This window comes from Sceloporus undulatus, chromosome 3 (genome assembly GCF_019175285.1).
Source record: "Sceloporus undulatus isolate JIND9_A2432 ecotype Alabama chromosome 3, SceUnd_v1.1, whole genome shotgun sequence".
In the NCBI taxonomy this organism is placed as follows: Eukaryota; Metazoa; Chordata; class Lepidosauria; order Squamata; family Phrynosomatidae; genus Sceloporus; species Sceloporus undulatus.
The window spans coordinates 235,726,934-235,743,318 of record NC_056524.1 but is presented as its reverse complement, the minus strand read 5'-3'; the positions used below and the strand labels follow the sequence as shown (position 1 = coordinate 235,743,318).

At 39.7% G+C, this 16,385-nt stretch overlaps 1 protein-coding gene across 2 annotated transcripts in view; it reads right to left on the bottom strand.

Annotated features, from left to right (window-relative positions):
- The window catches only part of PLS1 (plastin 1), an 82,170-nt gene that overhangs the window by 58,957 nt on the left and 6,828 nt on the right, over window positions 1–16,385 (bottom strand). The window lies entirely within an intron of this gene.

The window sequence follows — 16,385 nt, the reverse complement described above, 5'->3', positions numbered from 1 at the left end:
TTAATGCCTCAATTCATTGATGGAAATGCACTTGAAAGCAAAGTCATGTATTAAGGATGGATGATTAATATATATTAAAATGTGGAAGCATAAATAAAATGTGGAACCAGAAATATCAAAGTCTTCTGCTTTGGGATGCAAAGTTTTTCAACTTTTAACTGTCATAAAATTCCAAGGATTTGCACGGTAGTAACAGATAAGGCAGATCCATTAAGTTTTTTTAAATTGATTTTCAATAATTTTCAAGACACTGTGTTGTTGTTGCTGTTGTTGTCATGTGTGCCTTCAAGACACTACCAGCCTCATTTTAACAAGACCAGACAGATGAGCAACCTGGAATAATAAAAGAAGCCATTTGAAAGCCTGCAACAATTATGCACTCTGGCAAAGTTGACATGTTCCATCTTCCCTCAAATGGTTTGAATGTAAGGTCATTTTAAAGAAAGTGTGCAGTCAGCGATCTAAGTCAACTCTTGCTTAGTCTCATCCTTTATTAAACAAAATAAAGACAAAACATAAAAACCTAGTGCATAATTAATGAACTAGCTAAACATATCTTTAAGAATTTACTATGGCACAGGTTTCATAGTGCTACCCAGATTGATTGTCTCTGAACTGGTGCTGGTTCACAAGTCATTGGCAAAGATTTTCCAGGAAAAAAAGAAATAGGTCTAGGAAGGCATATAAATATGGTACTGATTCCTAGTGAATCTGTATGATGTAGTGGTTTTTGAGTGTCAGACCAGGATTCACCTCTCTGCTCAGCCATGGAAACCCATTGGGTGACCCTGAGCAAGTCATACCCTCTCAACCTCAGAGAAAGGCAACGACAAACCCCTTTTGAACAAATCTTATTTATTTATTATATTTATTTGTATCCTGCTCTTTTCCCAGGACTGGGACTTAGAGCAGCTTCGCAGCATTAAAAACAGTACAATTAAAAACACTTAAAAAGTACATTAAAAAGGAATTAAATTATTACGGTATCAAAACAGATAGTTATTAAAAGAATAAAACATATTTTAAAAAGATAAAACTATAGAGAGAGAACAAACTATCAAATTTTTAAAATGGTCCAATATCCCAGCCTGTCCTTATAGTACACTGGTACCCCGGGATACGAATGCGCCGCGTTACGAAATTTCCGGGTTACGAAAAAAATGTATTTAAAAAAACTGTTCCGGGTTACGAATGTTTTTTCGGGTTACGAAAAAAAATTTGGTGCTTTTCGGCGCTATTTCACACCAAATCGCGGCTTTTCCCCATTAGCGCCTATGGGTTTTTCGGCTTACGAAGCCTTTCGGGTTACGAAAGCGGCGGCGGAACGAATTATTTTCGTAACCCGGGGGAGCCCTGTAATTCCTTAAATGCCTGTGTGAACAGGTAGGTCTTCATCTGCTGGTGGAAGGCCATCATGGAGGGAGCCATTCTGATCTCCTTGGGCAGGGAGTTCCAGAGTCTAGGGGCAGCCACCGAGAAGGCCCTCTCTCACATCCCCACCAACCGTGTTTGTGAGGGTGTTGGGATAGAGAGAAGGGCTTCTCCAGAGGATCTCAGAGTCTGGGCCGGTTCATACCAGGAGAAAGGGTCTGCCAAACAGTTTGGACCTGAGCCATGTAGGGCTTTATACTGTAGGTAATCTTGGCAAGAACACCTTGTAATAAATTCACTTAGGGTCGCCATAAGTCAGAAATGACTTGAAGGCTCCCAACAACAACAACAACTCTGGTACATTAGGGGGGAAATGTTGGGACTCACATATAGTAGACGATAGCAACAATAGCAATAGCTACAACATTTATTCTCTGTTTAGCTGGGATATAATTTGTCAAGATTGTTTTCAATTTACAGTTTGTGGAGTCTTGTTCTCAAAGTGTTGTGTTCTCTAGGCTTCCCCTGAGTTATGAGCAGCTCTGGAAGACCTTTGTGTTTAAGAGATACTTGCTAAAATCCAGAACTGTTACATTACAAAGCTAACTAGGATGGGATGGGGTGGGGGAAGATTCTGGAATATTCTATCCAATTATCTAGGTTTAGGCTTGCACAAAGTCCTGTCACTATGATTCTCACCTACAATGCACTTTGACTTTGCCCTTAATAACACCAGAAAATACATAGCTACTTTGTGCTCTGTCTCTGTTCCAGGAGGTTTAGTATATAGGGAAATAGTTAATTATTTATTATATTTGTAACACCCAGGAGCTGACAGTAATGTATGTTTCCTCCCCTGATTTTATCTTCCTGACAACCTCATATAACAGATTATGCTGATCATTGGCAACTGGCCTAAGTGAACATCTTCACTGAATGAGGATTTGAACCAGGTTGCCCCAATCATAACTCAACAAACTAACCACAGAACCATGAAACAAAGAACCCAGGTCTGTTGATCAGTCTCAGCTTGCTTTTTTATCTACCTGAATCAGCCATGAGTCTTTACACTTAAAGACTCATGGCTGATTCTTTCAAAATAGTTTTATGTATGTTTTAAAATGCTATTTAATTAATGAATTTACAGTAATGAAATAATGTTCTTCGTGAATGAATAAATGAATAAATAAATAGTCTCCTCAACCTCTACCAAAGCAAACAAATGCGTAAGTCAGGATACTTCACAAATCTGATGATGTGGGCTGTAGTCTGTAGCTAACAGCATAGTACAGTTCATTGTTCACGTGTTACAAGACTCTTTTATATTTCTGCCGCAAAAGACTAAAATGGCTGCCCCACTGGAAATTCATAAATAATAAATGTATTATCACAAGGAAAAGAACAATTTACAAACTAGAGAAAGTTTAAATACGCAGTCTATTAAAAGTGACTCAGCCGACTTAACAACCAGCTCCTATAGCTCACGTTTTAATGACATGAGCCACCAAAATTTAGGACAGCTCTCCTATCTCTTATAGCTGCAGGCACATACATTATTCTACAGTTGTGACAATATGACTGAACCTCTCTCACCTGCACTACATTCCAGGAAAGTGCCAATTTCTTCAAAAAAACCTGTTCAGTTTGTAGTTACTGACCTCCTGAAAATTCTGGCTCTGCAAACCAGTGAAGCTTGCAAGAATAATCAGTTCAATCCTTGCCAAAGCAGGACGAGACCATACAAGCTAATGCTAAAGATTAGCACAGCAGATCAAGATACAGTGATGTTTACTCTCGTATTTAGTTTCTCGTTAGTTAAATCTAAAATAGAATTATCAGGAGCAAATATGTATTGTCACAGCTAATATTCACTGTGCCAGTTCTGAAAAAGATGTGTACTGTATTCTTTTTGAAATAATGCAATGTCTAATTCATGAGATATAGGTTACTTTCACAACTAAAAATAGAAGTCCATGTCCTTGGATACAAAGGATAACTTGCCCGCCTGCAGCAGGAGTTAGGGGAAGCTAGCCAGAAGCATAAAAGTTAATTACAGAGCATAGTGAAGTTCCTTTTTTGGATGGTAACTCTCAGAATCCACCAATTTGCAGGGTCTGATTTATGGAATTTTATTTGAGGTTCAGATGAAGACATCTTCCATTTATAAACCTCCTGCATTTTCCCCATTCTCCATCTTTTTCTTTACCACAGAAAATCCAATAGGGATTACGGTAGATGGACAATGTATTTATATTAATAATACTAACTGGACCTCTGTATTTGGAACCACTCTTGGGAAGGGGCAACATTACTAGCGTAAAGAAGAAAAATATTCCTTTGAAGGTAACCATGTGTTTGGGAACAAACTGATACTTTATATATTTACAGTACAGTACTTCTATTTTGACAGTACAAATATCATTGTATTGCCTTCTTAGAAACATTTAGGGGTTTAAGTGATGTAAAAATCTCCTGTGCCATTGGTCTGCTATTGTAAATTTCCACATACATGTTTTCTACATAGATGTTGTAGCTATAGAGCAATGAGAGCCTGAAGAATTTAGTCACATTATCACTTCAGCAGATCAAATGCAGGTTAATATAGAGTATTATCATATTTGATCCAGGATCTATATGCATGAAAGGAAAAGTGATCACATGATAGAGCTACTCCTTCTCCCCCACCTTTAAGTGATGGGCCTCAAGTATTCATCCATAAAACAGCTACCCAAATTCAACAACAGTATCGGTTTCATAGTTTGCTTAGCCTGCTGGACGGCTGAAAATGATCTTAGCACACATGTTCTTTGTATTACATTCTGCTTCAGTAAGAAAACACTACAGTAGGAAGAAAACTGGATGCTGTGGAACAAGGAGTGATAAGATAACATTTTTGTCTGTGTTATTACTGAGTAGCGTTAGCAGTGGTATCAATGTTTTCAGCTTGCCTACAAATTGCCATCCCAAGAATTATGCTTTCAATTGCTTATTGCTTTGTCAGATGTTAAGTCTTTCTGAGATATAGCTGGATGTCCTCCCCAGGCTGTTGGTAATTTTAGTTTTATTTTGTTAGAAAACCTAGCTCTACTTTTATTTATGTGAATATCTGTAAGCACTGTTTTCATATGAATGTTTTCAAAGTGGCTTAAAGACTAAAGATCCAAAACACACTACAGAAATAATCTAGTTTCTGCAGTGACTCAGTGCTAGGGAATCCTGGGAACTGCAGTTTATTGTGCCACCAGAGCTGTCTCACAGAGAAGGCTAAATGCCTCACAAAACAACAGTTCCCAGAATTCCCTAGCATTGAGCCAGGGTAGTATTATTTCTGCAGTGTGTTTTTTAGCTTAAAAGTATTTTTTATATAAAAACAACAGTGGGAATAAATAAACCTAAAAACAGAGTAGCCAAATAGTATAGCCTTAACACCAAAGATAAGGAGCCAGAAAAAATGAACAATTCAAGATCTCACCTGATGACCCTTACAGACAGCCAGGTTCATCAAGCTCTGGCAGAAGTACCCCATATTTCTCTGTAAATTCCTTTCTTCTCCTCCTGCTCTTCCTCCTTTCCCTTCTTGCTTTTCGGAATGAACAGTCATAGTGATCTACCCTTCAATTCAGGACTAATATCTTGCAGATTTCAGTGAAATCTGTAAAAGTAGTAATATGATCTAGCAAATGACTAGATCATATTACTTCCTCCAGCTTCAGTTCTGGATCCAGGATGCCCCTGGATGTTATCATAACTAAATCGCCACTGATCTACATGGGATGCTGCTGCTCGAAACCTCGCTCAGCTGGCCAATTTTTTAAGTCAGAAGCTTCCTGCCTTCAAAAAAGTATGGACCGAGCAAGACTTCAACCCAGGATGCATCTGAGTGGCAGCATCCCGCATAGATAGGTGACAAGTCAGATATGATAACATCTGGGGGCACTGCAGATCCAGAACTGAAACCAGAAGTGGTAAACCGGCTTATTTGCCCAAGGGATAAGCTCCACAGTTTTCTCCCACACAAGCTTTATTCCTCTCTAGACGGATGGGAACATTTGTGTGGGAAGAAACAATCCCACTTGCTCTTTACAAACCTAGGCTTATTTTGCACTTATTTTGGCTAGTACATGAATAGGGGACCTGAGACACTTCACCTGTTGATGGTTGGATCTTATGGGAATTGAACGACATTATACAGGAGGGCCACATATTTCTATCCCTGAGCTATATGATCTGGTCTACATGTGTAGCAGAAAATAAGATTGTAAGCCTGAGGGCAGGGAACCGTCTAATTAAAAATAATAATTGTAAGCCACTCTGATAGCCTTTAGGGCTGAAGGGTGGGGTATAAATGCCATAAATAATAAATAATAATAAATAAATATAAAAAAATAAGATTCACGGAAGAATCTTGAAGAAATGTACTGTTTGAGAGGAGGAGGACGCAACTCTACTGCCTACTTCAGATGGAGGGGGGTTTACCATTTTGAATTATCATTCCCATTTTTATAAGGCACATCACTAAGTAAAAAACCCACAACACTGACACAAAGAAGAAAGGTGATAGTACAGCCCGTTTCTTGCCAAACTCATCCACTACTTCATGTTTTCTAACACACGGCTCTTTCCATAATGTCACCCAGTACCTCCAGGTGGAAATTATACCTTCCGGCACAGGATTCCACCTATTCATTCCATGTTGTTTGTTTGTTGTTGTTGTTGTTGTTAACTGCCCTTAAACTTATCTCAATTCATGGTAACCCTAGGGATGAGACATCTCCAAGACTCCCTGTTTTCCATTGCTCTGCTTAAGTTTTGCAGACTCATGTTTGTGACCTCCCTAATTGAGTCTAGTCATCTGACATGCGGTCTTCTTCTCTTTCTGCTCTTTCCACCTTTCCTAGCATTATTGTCTTTTCTAATGAGTTGTGCCTTCTCATGATGTGGCCAAAGTACAACGGTCTCAATTTGATTGTCTTGGCTTTTAAAGAAATTTCAGGCTTAATCTGTTCAAGGAACCATTTATTTGTCTTTTTGTCTCTCCATGGTATCCTCAGCCCTCTTCTCCAGCACCATATCTCAAATGAGTTGATTTATTTCTTTATCTGCTTTTTTCACTGTCCAGCTCTCACATCTATACATAGTGATGGGGAATACTATGGCTTGGATGATTCCAACTTTAGTATTCAATTGTTTATCCTTACTCTTTAGGATCTTTCCTAGCTTTTTTATGGCTCCCCTTCTCATTCCCAGTCTTCTTCTTATCTCTTGACTGCAGTCTCCATTTGGAACAATGTTTGATCCAAGGTACAAGAAATCTTTAACTATTTCGATTTCCTCATTTTCCAGTCTGAATTCACCTAAGTCCTCCATGGTCATTATTTTTGTTTTGTTTTTTTATGTTCAGCAGCAAACCTGCCTTTGTACTTTCTTCCTTTATCTTCCTTAGTAATTGTTCCAAGTCTGTTATGTTTTCCACTAGTAATACTGTGTCATCTGCATATCTTGGATTGTTGTTTGCAGATCAGGCTAAAGAGTCCCAACAGTACCTCTAAAACTTCTTTTTTTTTTTACCATACTCTCTCTCTCTCTCTATCACGTGTACACTGTGATATTTATTGTGGCACCACAGCTCTCTGACAGAGAAGGCTAAACGTCTCACAAAACTACAGTTCTCAGAATTCCCTACTATTGAGCAAACGGCAGTTAAATCAGTCTCAGACTGGATTATTTCTGCAGTGTTTTTAGGTCTATAATAATCTGTACAGCAGCATAAAGATTTCAGTTTAAGATAAATCTTTTACTCAAATGCAAATAAATAAACCAATAGTAAAAGATGCATCACATTTGCCTACACAATTCATATTATTGAAAAATACTGTAAAATATAGTATTGTTACAGTGGAATATAGCCTTCCATTACCCTGCTAATTCCTGGCACAACTCTACATGGTTCAAAAGATTATTAGATTAGATGACTAAGATACTACACTACAACCAAGACAGGATTTTCCGTCATGGAAAGGTTTTTTTTAAACTTTCCTCCCACGATATTACTGTCCTTTCACTAGACCTAAAAGGCAATGTAACCAAAATGGCAATATATTTATTAACAGCTTCTATGGGCTTTTTCACACCAGTCTTTTTTCGGACAACAATTACATTAGTGAAGCAAATGGGAACATACCAGTTTGAAAATGTTCAGTATTGCACTTCTCTTCAGTCATATGAGCCTCCTGTATTGGCTCTGTAACCCCAACTTCCATGCCTTTCAGTGCATGCGTTTCTTTGCTGACCTTTTTACTCCATTTCTTTCTGGGGTTTTTAATTTTATTTTTTCTGCAATTATGCAATCTTAGCAAAAATAATAATTAAAAAAAATAAAAAGCATGGAATAAAAACAATTTCAGATTGCTTCAAAATAGGAAGGAGAAGTTTGGAGAAGAAAAGCACACACCCTTATGCCATGTAAATAGGGTTGCCATAAGTCAGGACCTCCAAACCGGGACAAATGTAGGACACTTTCAAATGTAGGACACTTTTATAAAAATGGAGGACACAAACATTGCTGGTTTTTAATATATATATATAGGGTTAGATAGAAGGGGGGTTAAATAAGGGGGTTTGAGAAAGGGGAGGTATAGAAGGAGAGCTAGATGGGGTACCTAGAGGGGGTTGGGGTTAGATAAAGAGGAGTAAGATAGAGAGGGGTTAGAGGGGGGCTTACAAGAGACTTAAATAAGGGAGTTAGATAGAGGGGGTTAGAGAGGGCTTAGATAGAGGGGGGTTAGATGGGCTTAAATTCTAAAGCACCAGAGTTGTTTTCTCTTCAGGGCTCTCAGACTACATACACACTGCAGATATAACCCAGTCCGACAGTACTTTAACTGCCCTGGCTCAATGCTATGGAATTCTGGGAAATGTAGTTCGTTGTGGCTCCAGAGCAGAGTTCTGCTTGTTCAGCACCAGGAGCTGATCTGCCTGTGTAGTTTGGCTATCTGTGAATTTCACAAAACCGCTCGATTCCCAATGATTGGGCAGTATATAAATAAATCCTATTATTATTATATATTATTATTAAATAAGGGGGTTAGGCAGTGGTTCCCAAACTGTGTCCTTTAAGAGATTTTGGACCAACTCCCAGAAGCCTCAGACATGTTAATCAAAGTCTGAGATTCTGGGAGCTGAAGTCCAAATTACTTAAAGAGCACAATTTGGGGATCACTGGGTTAAAGAGAGGGGGAGTAGATAGAGAGGGGTTGGAGGGGGTTTAGATGGAGAGAAGGTGGTAGATAGAAGGGGGTTAGAGAGGGCCAGTTAAAGTGGGGTAACAGGGGGAGAGGAGTCAGAGAGAGGGTTAGAAAGAGAGGGGTGTGTGTTTGGGGGGCCTTGGGGAGGGGCTTCCAATGTCCGACAAGGGAGATCCTTGGGGGAGCCTGGGGCCCAGGAGGGGCCTGAAGGTGCCCTCTTGCCTCTCCCGGGTGCCAGCCCCTTCCTCCTCTTCTGAGCCTGCTGAGGCCTTCCTCCTCTTCCTCTCCAATGGCTGGGTCCCTGAGGCGCCCCTCCCCTTTAGTGAGGCAGCTTCTCCCGGCGCTTCAGAGCCTCTTCCTTGCAAGAGCAGGAGGAGGAGGAGGGCTGGGGGGGCAGAGGTCCAGGAAAGGGCCCTTCCTTCCCCAGGCCGGGCTGCCCCAGAGGCCAGGGCCCTTTCCCTCCCCTCTCCCAGTGGCCTGCCTAGACGAGGCGGGGGCCACTGCTGCTGCCGACCTGCCTGGCCCTGCTCCTCCTCCTCGCGCCTTGTTGCCCTGCCTGACTAAGCCTGCTGTTTGGGAGGGCTGGCCAATAGGGGCAAGGCAGAGCAGCAGAGCCCTCCCCTGCTAGCTCCAGCCCTGGCTGTTGCGCTCATCACAATATAGGGATGCAGCAGGGCCAGGAGCCGGGCAGCCACCCGAGGGCCTGACGGGACGGGAACGCCCCCTAGAAAGCGGGGGAGTCACACCTCCCACCGGGTTATGGCAACCCTACACGTAACTGCTGTCAGTTATTACTGCCATGGAAGAGACCTATTCCACCAAGGAGACTAACGGAATAGGAGTTATATTAGGAGTGTATTGACCAGTTTTCCCCATCAATGAACAGGGGCACTACAGGAAAAAATAAACTGCAAAACACCAACTGATTAGACACAATGTTGTGTGATAAGTACTGGCCAAATATGCTAATATCTTGCTTTAATTCTGATTCACTGTGAGTAAAGTCTTACCTTACCCCTTTTTTGGCATTAACCTAACAATCATACTGAAATTGGCATTTAAAATTAGAATTTGAATGAACAAATAATTTTATAAGACTCTCAAGTGAACAAATGACAAAACATTGTTTAGTTAAAATATTATCTGTTTACTCTTTGGCATTCAACATAGATAGGCAACTATGATGTGTCCTGTTGCTGATTTTCTGCCCCGGGACCTTCCAAATACAACACAGAATGCCCTGCCAAAAAGCAAAAAACCCAGGAAATGACCAGAAGCCCACTTCTGATTTTGAAAAACGTGGAGAGGGGATGTTAAACAGAGCTACAATGCATTTTTTAAAGTGAGTTCCCTACTCACTGAGTCTTCTAGAAGACTTCTTTGGGCCAGAAAAAATCTGGAGTCTGGAGCGGTTGAAGACCACAAAAATGGCTTTAGATGGCCACATGTGGGTCACAGGCCTCACTACCTATCCTAGTGTAGAAGCCTGCCCTATTGATTTTAATGGAATTAATTTACCGATTAGTACAGTATTGTATATGTTCATATATTAGTCTAGAAATTTTAGTCAAAAAATAGAGCCAAAAAGCTGGGAGTAATGTAAGTATTGTGCCTTTTATTTTTTTTAAAAAAGGTACCATCCCCTTCTTTGAGTTGAGTGGCAAAAGGCAAGTGCTAGTCCATTGGGGAGAACAGAAAGGAAACACCAACTCCCTCTATGCTCTCTATTGAAGTGCCACTTATGGCCTTTTTGATTGCCTGGGTGGCAAAAATGGTGCCACCCAGGCAATCCATCCACCCCTATAACTAAGAAAAGCAGCCCTTCTGGTAATCTGTAGAGACTTCTGGTTTCAACCAGTTGATAAACATCTTGGTTCCAGGTTTAGGACATGTCCTGTGCCCCCCCCCCCCCCCCCCCGCCAAAAAAAAGACTATTTTGACTTTGTTTTATTTTCAACATTGTTGTGGCCAGGAGCAGTGGTGCAAGTGAGTTTGAGGCTGCAGCAAGGGCTAGATGGCTAGCCAATTTTCATTGACAGCTTCTGTTAGAAACAGAAGGAACTGGTTGCTCCTGAGCTAGATTAATTTTGGAAGTTTGTACAGTTTTCCAAAAAGAGTGAGTTTAGATCCACAATAGGCTTATTTCTCAAGCTGTGTAAATCTATACTACATCTTGGAAAAATTACTTTTTTGAACTATAACACCATGATGGATGTTTTCCAAGCTCTGATCTGTACAGATCTTTATTGTCAAAACCTACAGGCAAATAAAAAGGAAATGCGTGGTTTCTGTACTTGCTTTCATATACCACACATTGGCCTCTAGCTTTGTGAAACATAATTCTGTCTTGATCTGTAATCTTCTGTTATTAGTTGGCACATTGCCTAATTTATATGTTGGCTTCTTCTCAACATTTTCATTTAATTGTGTGTGTGTGGGAATCCCCTCACTCATTTACGAAAACTGTGATGGATTAAGAACTCTTGAATAAACTGCAGCTTATTTTGGAAAATTTCTAGCACTAGCGGTTTCTAGCTGGTGAATCCATTGTCTTTGGATCTGTAATTTATTCTTTGTTTTATTGTTTCTCCTACAGCTGTTCTGAGTTATACAGGAAGCACCCAAGTGCTAGATGCTATTACCAACAGAGCTTTGGCTTTATGAGAGACTGTCTATAAAACCCAGAGCAGTTGTGGGAGTTGCAGTAGTAAAACGGAGAGTAGATTCACCTTCTCCACAGCTGTAGCTCCAATGACTGCCCAGTCTAACACTGGACTACTTGAACAACAACAAACCTGAGATAGGCCATATCCTTGTACACACACTTCCTTCACAGCACCAAAGTATGTGTTAGGCAAAACACCAAAAAGCTTTTGTTCATGTACACTTACACTGCATGTATGTTCCTCCCACATTTTATCACACACATCAACCCATTCACATTGTTGTTAATTAACACACCAGTAATTGGCAAGCTAGACTTGAAAATGCACCAAAGCTTGTTGTAAATCCATTTGAAAATTACAGGACACATCTGGAACATTTATGGAGCAAACACTTTACATGTGGTTCAAGTCACATTTATCTTTTCTGGGTGGGCAAAAAAAAGCATACACAACACACACATCACACACCCACACATTGTGATTTCTGGATCAATCACCATGTGATTCAGAATATGAAGAGAGAACAGAGGAAGAATGAGATAAATATAAATAACCCAAGCAAACAGAACTACAGAAATAGATGTATGAACAACATTAGTTACTTTGGGTGCAGGCCTCTCCTGCCTTTTGATTATGTGCTTTCCAATAACTTACTCTTTCAATGCTTGCAGATTACAGACACGTTTTATTAATATAACAGGGGTTCAACTCTTTCCTCAGTTCATTTTGCCTACAAGGCTTGGTTGCGACTGCTTGCTTGCAACTGTTTACATATATAATGTGATAATATATGTAGGATATCAATTAACTTTTGTACACATTCAAAAATGATGTACTGTATGTTATTTACATTGTCAGTGGCTAAAATGCATTTGCAGGCTAAAAGACCTGGGTCCCATTTTTCAACCAATTTCAACCAATTCCCCTTTCTGACAGTCTTCTAGTTCCTAACCCACCATATAAGTGAGGGTTTCCTATATTTGTTCTCTGCCACTTTTATACACTGGGCCCTTGGTACTCACAGGGTTTGTTTCCAAGACACACACACACCCATACCAAAATCTTTGTATGCTCAGTCTCATTATATACAATGGGGTAGTAAAATGGTGCCCCCTATATAAAATGGCAAAATCAAAGTTTGCTTTTTGGAATTTATATGAATATTTTCAAGCTGTGGATGGTTGAATCTGTGGATAAAGTATCTGTGGATACATATCTGTGGCTGACTATTGCACTAACATGAGAAGGGCCTCTTTTCAAGAGATGACAGGCAGACAAGTTTTGTGTCCAGAAGGTAAAATAATAGTAAAGTCCCTAGTAGTTAACTGCACATGCCTGACAATTCATAAATAGAATATTTTTTAGGAATGCAACAATCCATGTTTTCCTTATCACTAAATGTTGCACAATTTGCTGTAATGTGGGAGACTGTTCTCTTTATAAAAATATGAGCCTTCTGATTCTGTTCCACAGTCCCTTGCTAGCAGAGACAAGGAGAACCGCAGAAACAGTACACTCAGACCTCTTGGGGATGCAGGACCTCATGTTACTCTCTCTTGACCTACTTTGCAAAACAACAGTAGTGGCATTGATAGGCTGTGATCAAAAAACTGCCATAGGCAGTGCACAGAGAGATCATGGCAGAAAAGTAGAAGTATTGGATACAAAAGAGGAGTGCGTGTCTGTGTGTTGGGGGAGCAGAACATCTGTGGTTTATAATGGAGCTTGAAGCTTTCAGCAAAAAACCATGTCTATAAATGTAAAGCTATTAGGAAAATTGCAGGCTAACATTTCTAAACAGTGTGATTTTGATGAAGAACACATTTGGCAGCAAAATTAAAGGATCCCAGAAGCTTTGATAAAGAAGCCTGGGATAAAAAGGGGAAATGTTAATGACTGGAAAGGGTGTGCAGAAGCAATCCAGAAAAGGTTTGCACTTACAAAGAGAAATTAGACACTGAGTACAAATAAAAATCTGAATTTAATGGGAGTGAGCCAAAATTGGGACTGAAAATAATTAAACGAGTTGAATTAGTCAGCTGTTCATATAATGCACATGTGTTGGCATATCTGACAACTCCACAATGTAGAATGTGTGTGTTTGTTTTCTGGTTGAAAAGCCTTTTACTTGTACTATTGAACTTCTCTTCTCAAACTATTTGCTTCATTGCAGAAATTATATATGAGTCCTGTCTGCAATTACTACTCTTGGGAAAAGATTGCACTGTCCTAGTTACTGAAGTGTCTGAATTGAAGGGTTAAGATTGGCTTATGGGATATCAAGAATTTAATATGAACCAGAATATACATACAGTACTAGAATTCAGCCCCACAATCTGTTTCAAATGTTAAGAGTTTACACTGGAACCAAGTTAATGCTCTGACTATATGCAGAGTGCATTTATGAGCATGGTTGCTGAGCAAGCAACCTAAGTAGTTACACATCAGGTATGATAACATACAATCCAAGAAGAGGATCAGATTCCTTTGCAGTATCAGACAGATTATTGTTAACTCTTGGATCAGATGGTGCAGCAACCACTTATCTGTAGGTCTAAGGATCAACAGCCTGTCAGTTTCACTTTCTTCCACAACCCTGTTTATCAAGTAATATGTGAATTGTGGGAAGCTCTTACCAAAAACAAACATGAAAAAACCCTCAATCATTTATATTAGTTAGATTCAGTAATGCTGCTATTCATAGCACAGAAAAATAATGTTGTACTGTGGCTGTTAAAGGTGAGGAACCTCTCTGGGGAAAAAGTATCAGCTCTTATTCAGCACCAAAACTATGACTGAATATAAGGGGTTCAAAGCCACACTTTCAAAGTCCTCTAGCTGGATTTGCAAACCTGTGAATTTCACTTTTACATGCATTTCATTTAAAAAGAAACACCTCAAGGTCTTTCTATCAAATTTATGAAGAAAGTTCTATAAAGTTCTCATCAAAACATAATGGGAAAGTTTTCCTTCATTTCTACTTAGGGCAGTACAATGTCTTGAACTAGCCCTGAGTGCTTTTGCTTTATTACTGAATAAACATAGCCAGTTCATATTGCCACAGAATTATGTGCTCTCTCATCAGTTGCTTTTATGTCCAAATGGGTAAGAACCCAGAGACCTATCATTTTAAAAACTAAACACTGGCTGTTTTGTAGTCCCTGGGATTCAAAGGCTACAAACAATGGGATGTTATGCTTTTTAATCACCTTATTCTTGATATAAAGACCTATTTCATAACCCCTATCTTGTGTCCATACCTCACCATCTTTGGAAGCCTGAAGAACAAGCCACAAACTTCCAGACTGTTTGTTTAATTAATTTTCCCACCCTTTCTGTAGGTTGTTGCTCAGGAAACTATAGATGATTCTCCTCCACACTTAAAAAGGTTTTTTTCACAATAATTGTACAACTGCTTACATGGAGATCCAGGACTAAAGCTCAAACACCAAATGTTATGGCTTAAAGAGGATTTGAACCTGGGTCTCCACAGTCATTCTAATCATTACATCACACATCATCGCATCACATCATGAAGTTAGTTCACCTCTTGGGGAATATCTGCACTACTATTGGCTTTATCCTATACACGTTTGGGAGTGCATGCGCCTTCAAGTTCCCTGTTGACTTATGGCAACCCCGTGAATTTCATAGCAAGGAATACTCAGAGTTGGTTTTGACAATCCCTTCCTCTGAAATATAGCTTGCAGCACCTGGTATTTGTTGGTGGGCTACCATCCAAGTACTAACCAGGGCCAACCCTACTTAGCTCCCAAGATCATATAAGATCTGGTGCTTTCAAGATACCTAGAAATAAATCCCATTGAATTCAAAGGGACTTACTTTTCAGTAAACACATACAAGGATGGCACTGTAACTATAGTTTGGTGAAATGCTCATAATTTTCTGTTAGAAGACCTTAGATACCTCCTTCACCCACCGAGTTATAGTCCCCAAGGTCACTGGGAGGAATAATGATGGTGGAACTAATTTAAATCTGCACTGTTAATAAGCTCTTAGAATTAACTGGAACAGATGAGGTTAAAATCAGAAATAGATGATGATTCAAAATGAAGCATTCAAGTAAATACAGTCCTCCTAATGAATACATATAAAACAGATTTATTATAGACATTGCTCAGTATATAGAAAGTTACAGTTAATTAATTCTGAAAAACTGAGGCCTATTACAGACTGCCAAAATAAAGCTGCTTCGGGTCTCTTTGGAGGTATGCTGTTTAAATGATGCATGCACCCTAAGAATCCGGAAGCTGCACCAAAGCTGCCCTCCAGTGCTTAGGAATGGAGTGTGGCTTTGTCGCGACCTCCAGACTCTTAGGAGCCATGCATCATTTAAATAGCATACCTCCAAAGAGACCCGAAGCAGCTTTATTTTGGCAGTCTGTAACAGGCCTGAGTTTTAATAGTGCAGCATATTTATTCTCCCAATACTGTTGGTGGATAAGAATAACACTGTATCAGGTTTAATACAGAGAGAAAAGACTCCTCCATTGAAACCACAAACTGTACAGTCCAAACAACACATTTAAAGTTATAAATTATTTATCTCCAAGACTTAATGCAGTAACTGCCAAATATTCTTATGTTGCTGAAATGCATCACTCCTATTCTGTTCTATATTCATGCACATAGCCAGAATAATATGTACTTAGCCTGGAAAGCATGATATATGAAACAGACATCTTATTGTAACGGTTTGTTGCTGTTGCCTAATAGGGAAGGTCATTTTGGATCAAAAATGGTTTAATGAACCGATGTTCAAACAGTGTAATTAATACTTATGTAACTCCAAAAGGCACTACTCACACGTAAGGCAACAGGTACAGAACAGACGTCTGTTTTTCAAACATTTACTGTAAACATATTGTCTTGGATCCAAAGATAAATTAACTGAAGGAAAGTTCCCTGTTATAGTGCCACTGTATTCTGCTCTGGTCAGGCCCCACCTAGAATATTGTGTCCAGTTCTGGGCGCCACAATTCAGAAAGGACATTGAGAAATTGGAGCGTGTCCAAAGGAGGGCGACAAAAATGGTGAAAGGTCTGGAAACCATGCCCTATGAGGAACGACTTAGGGAGCTGGG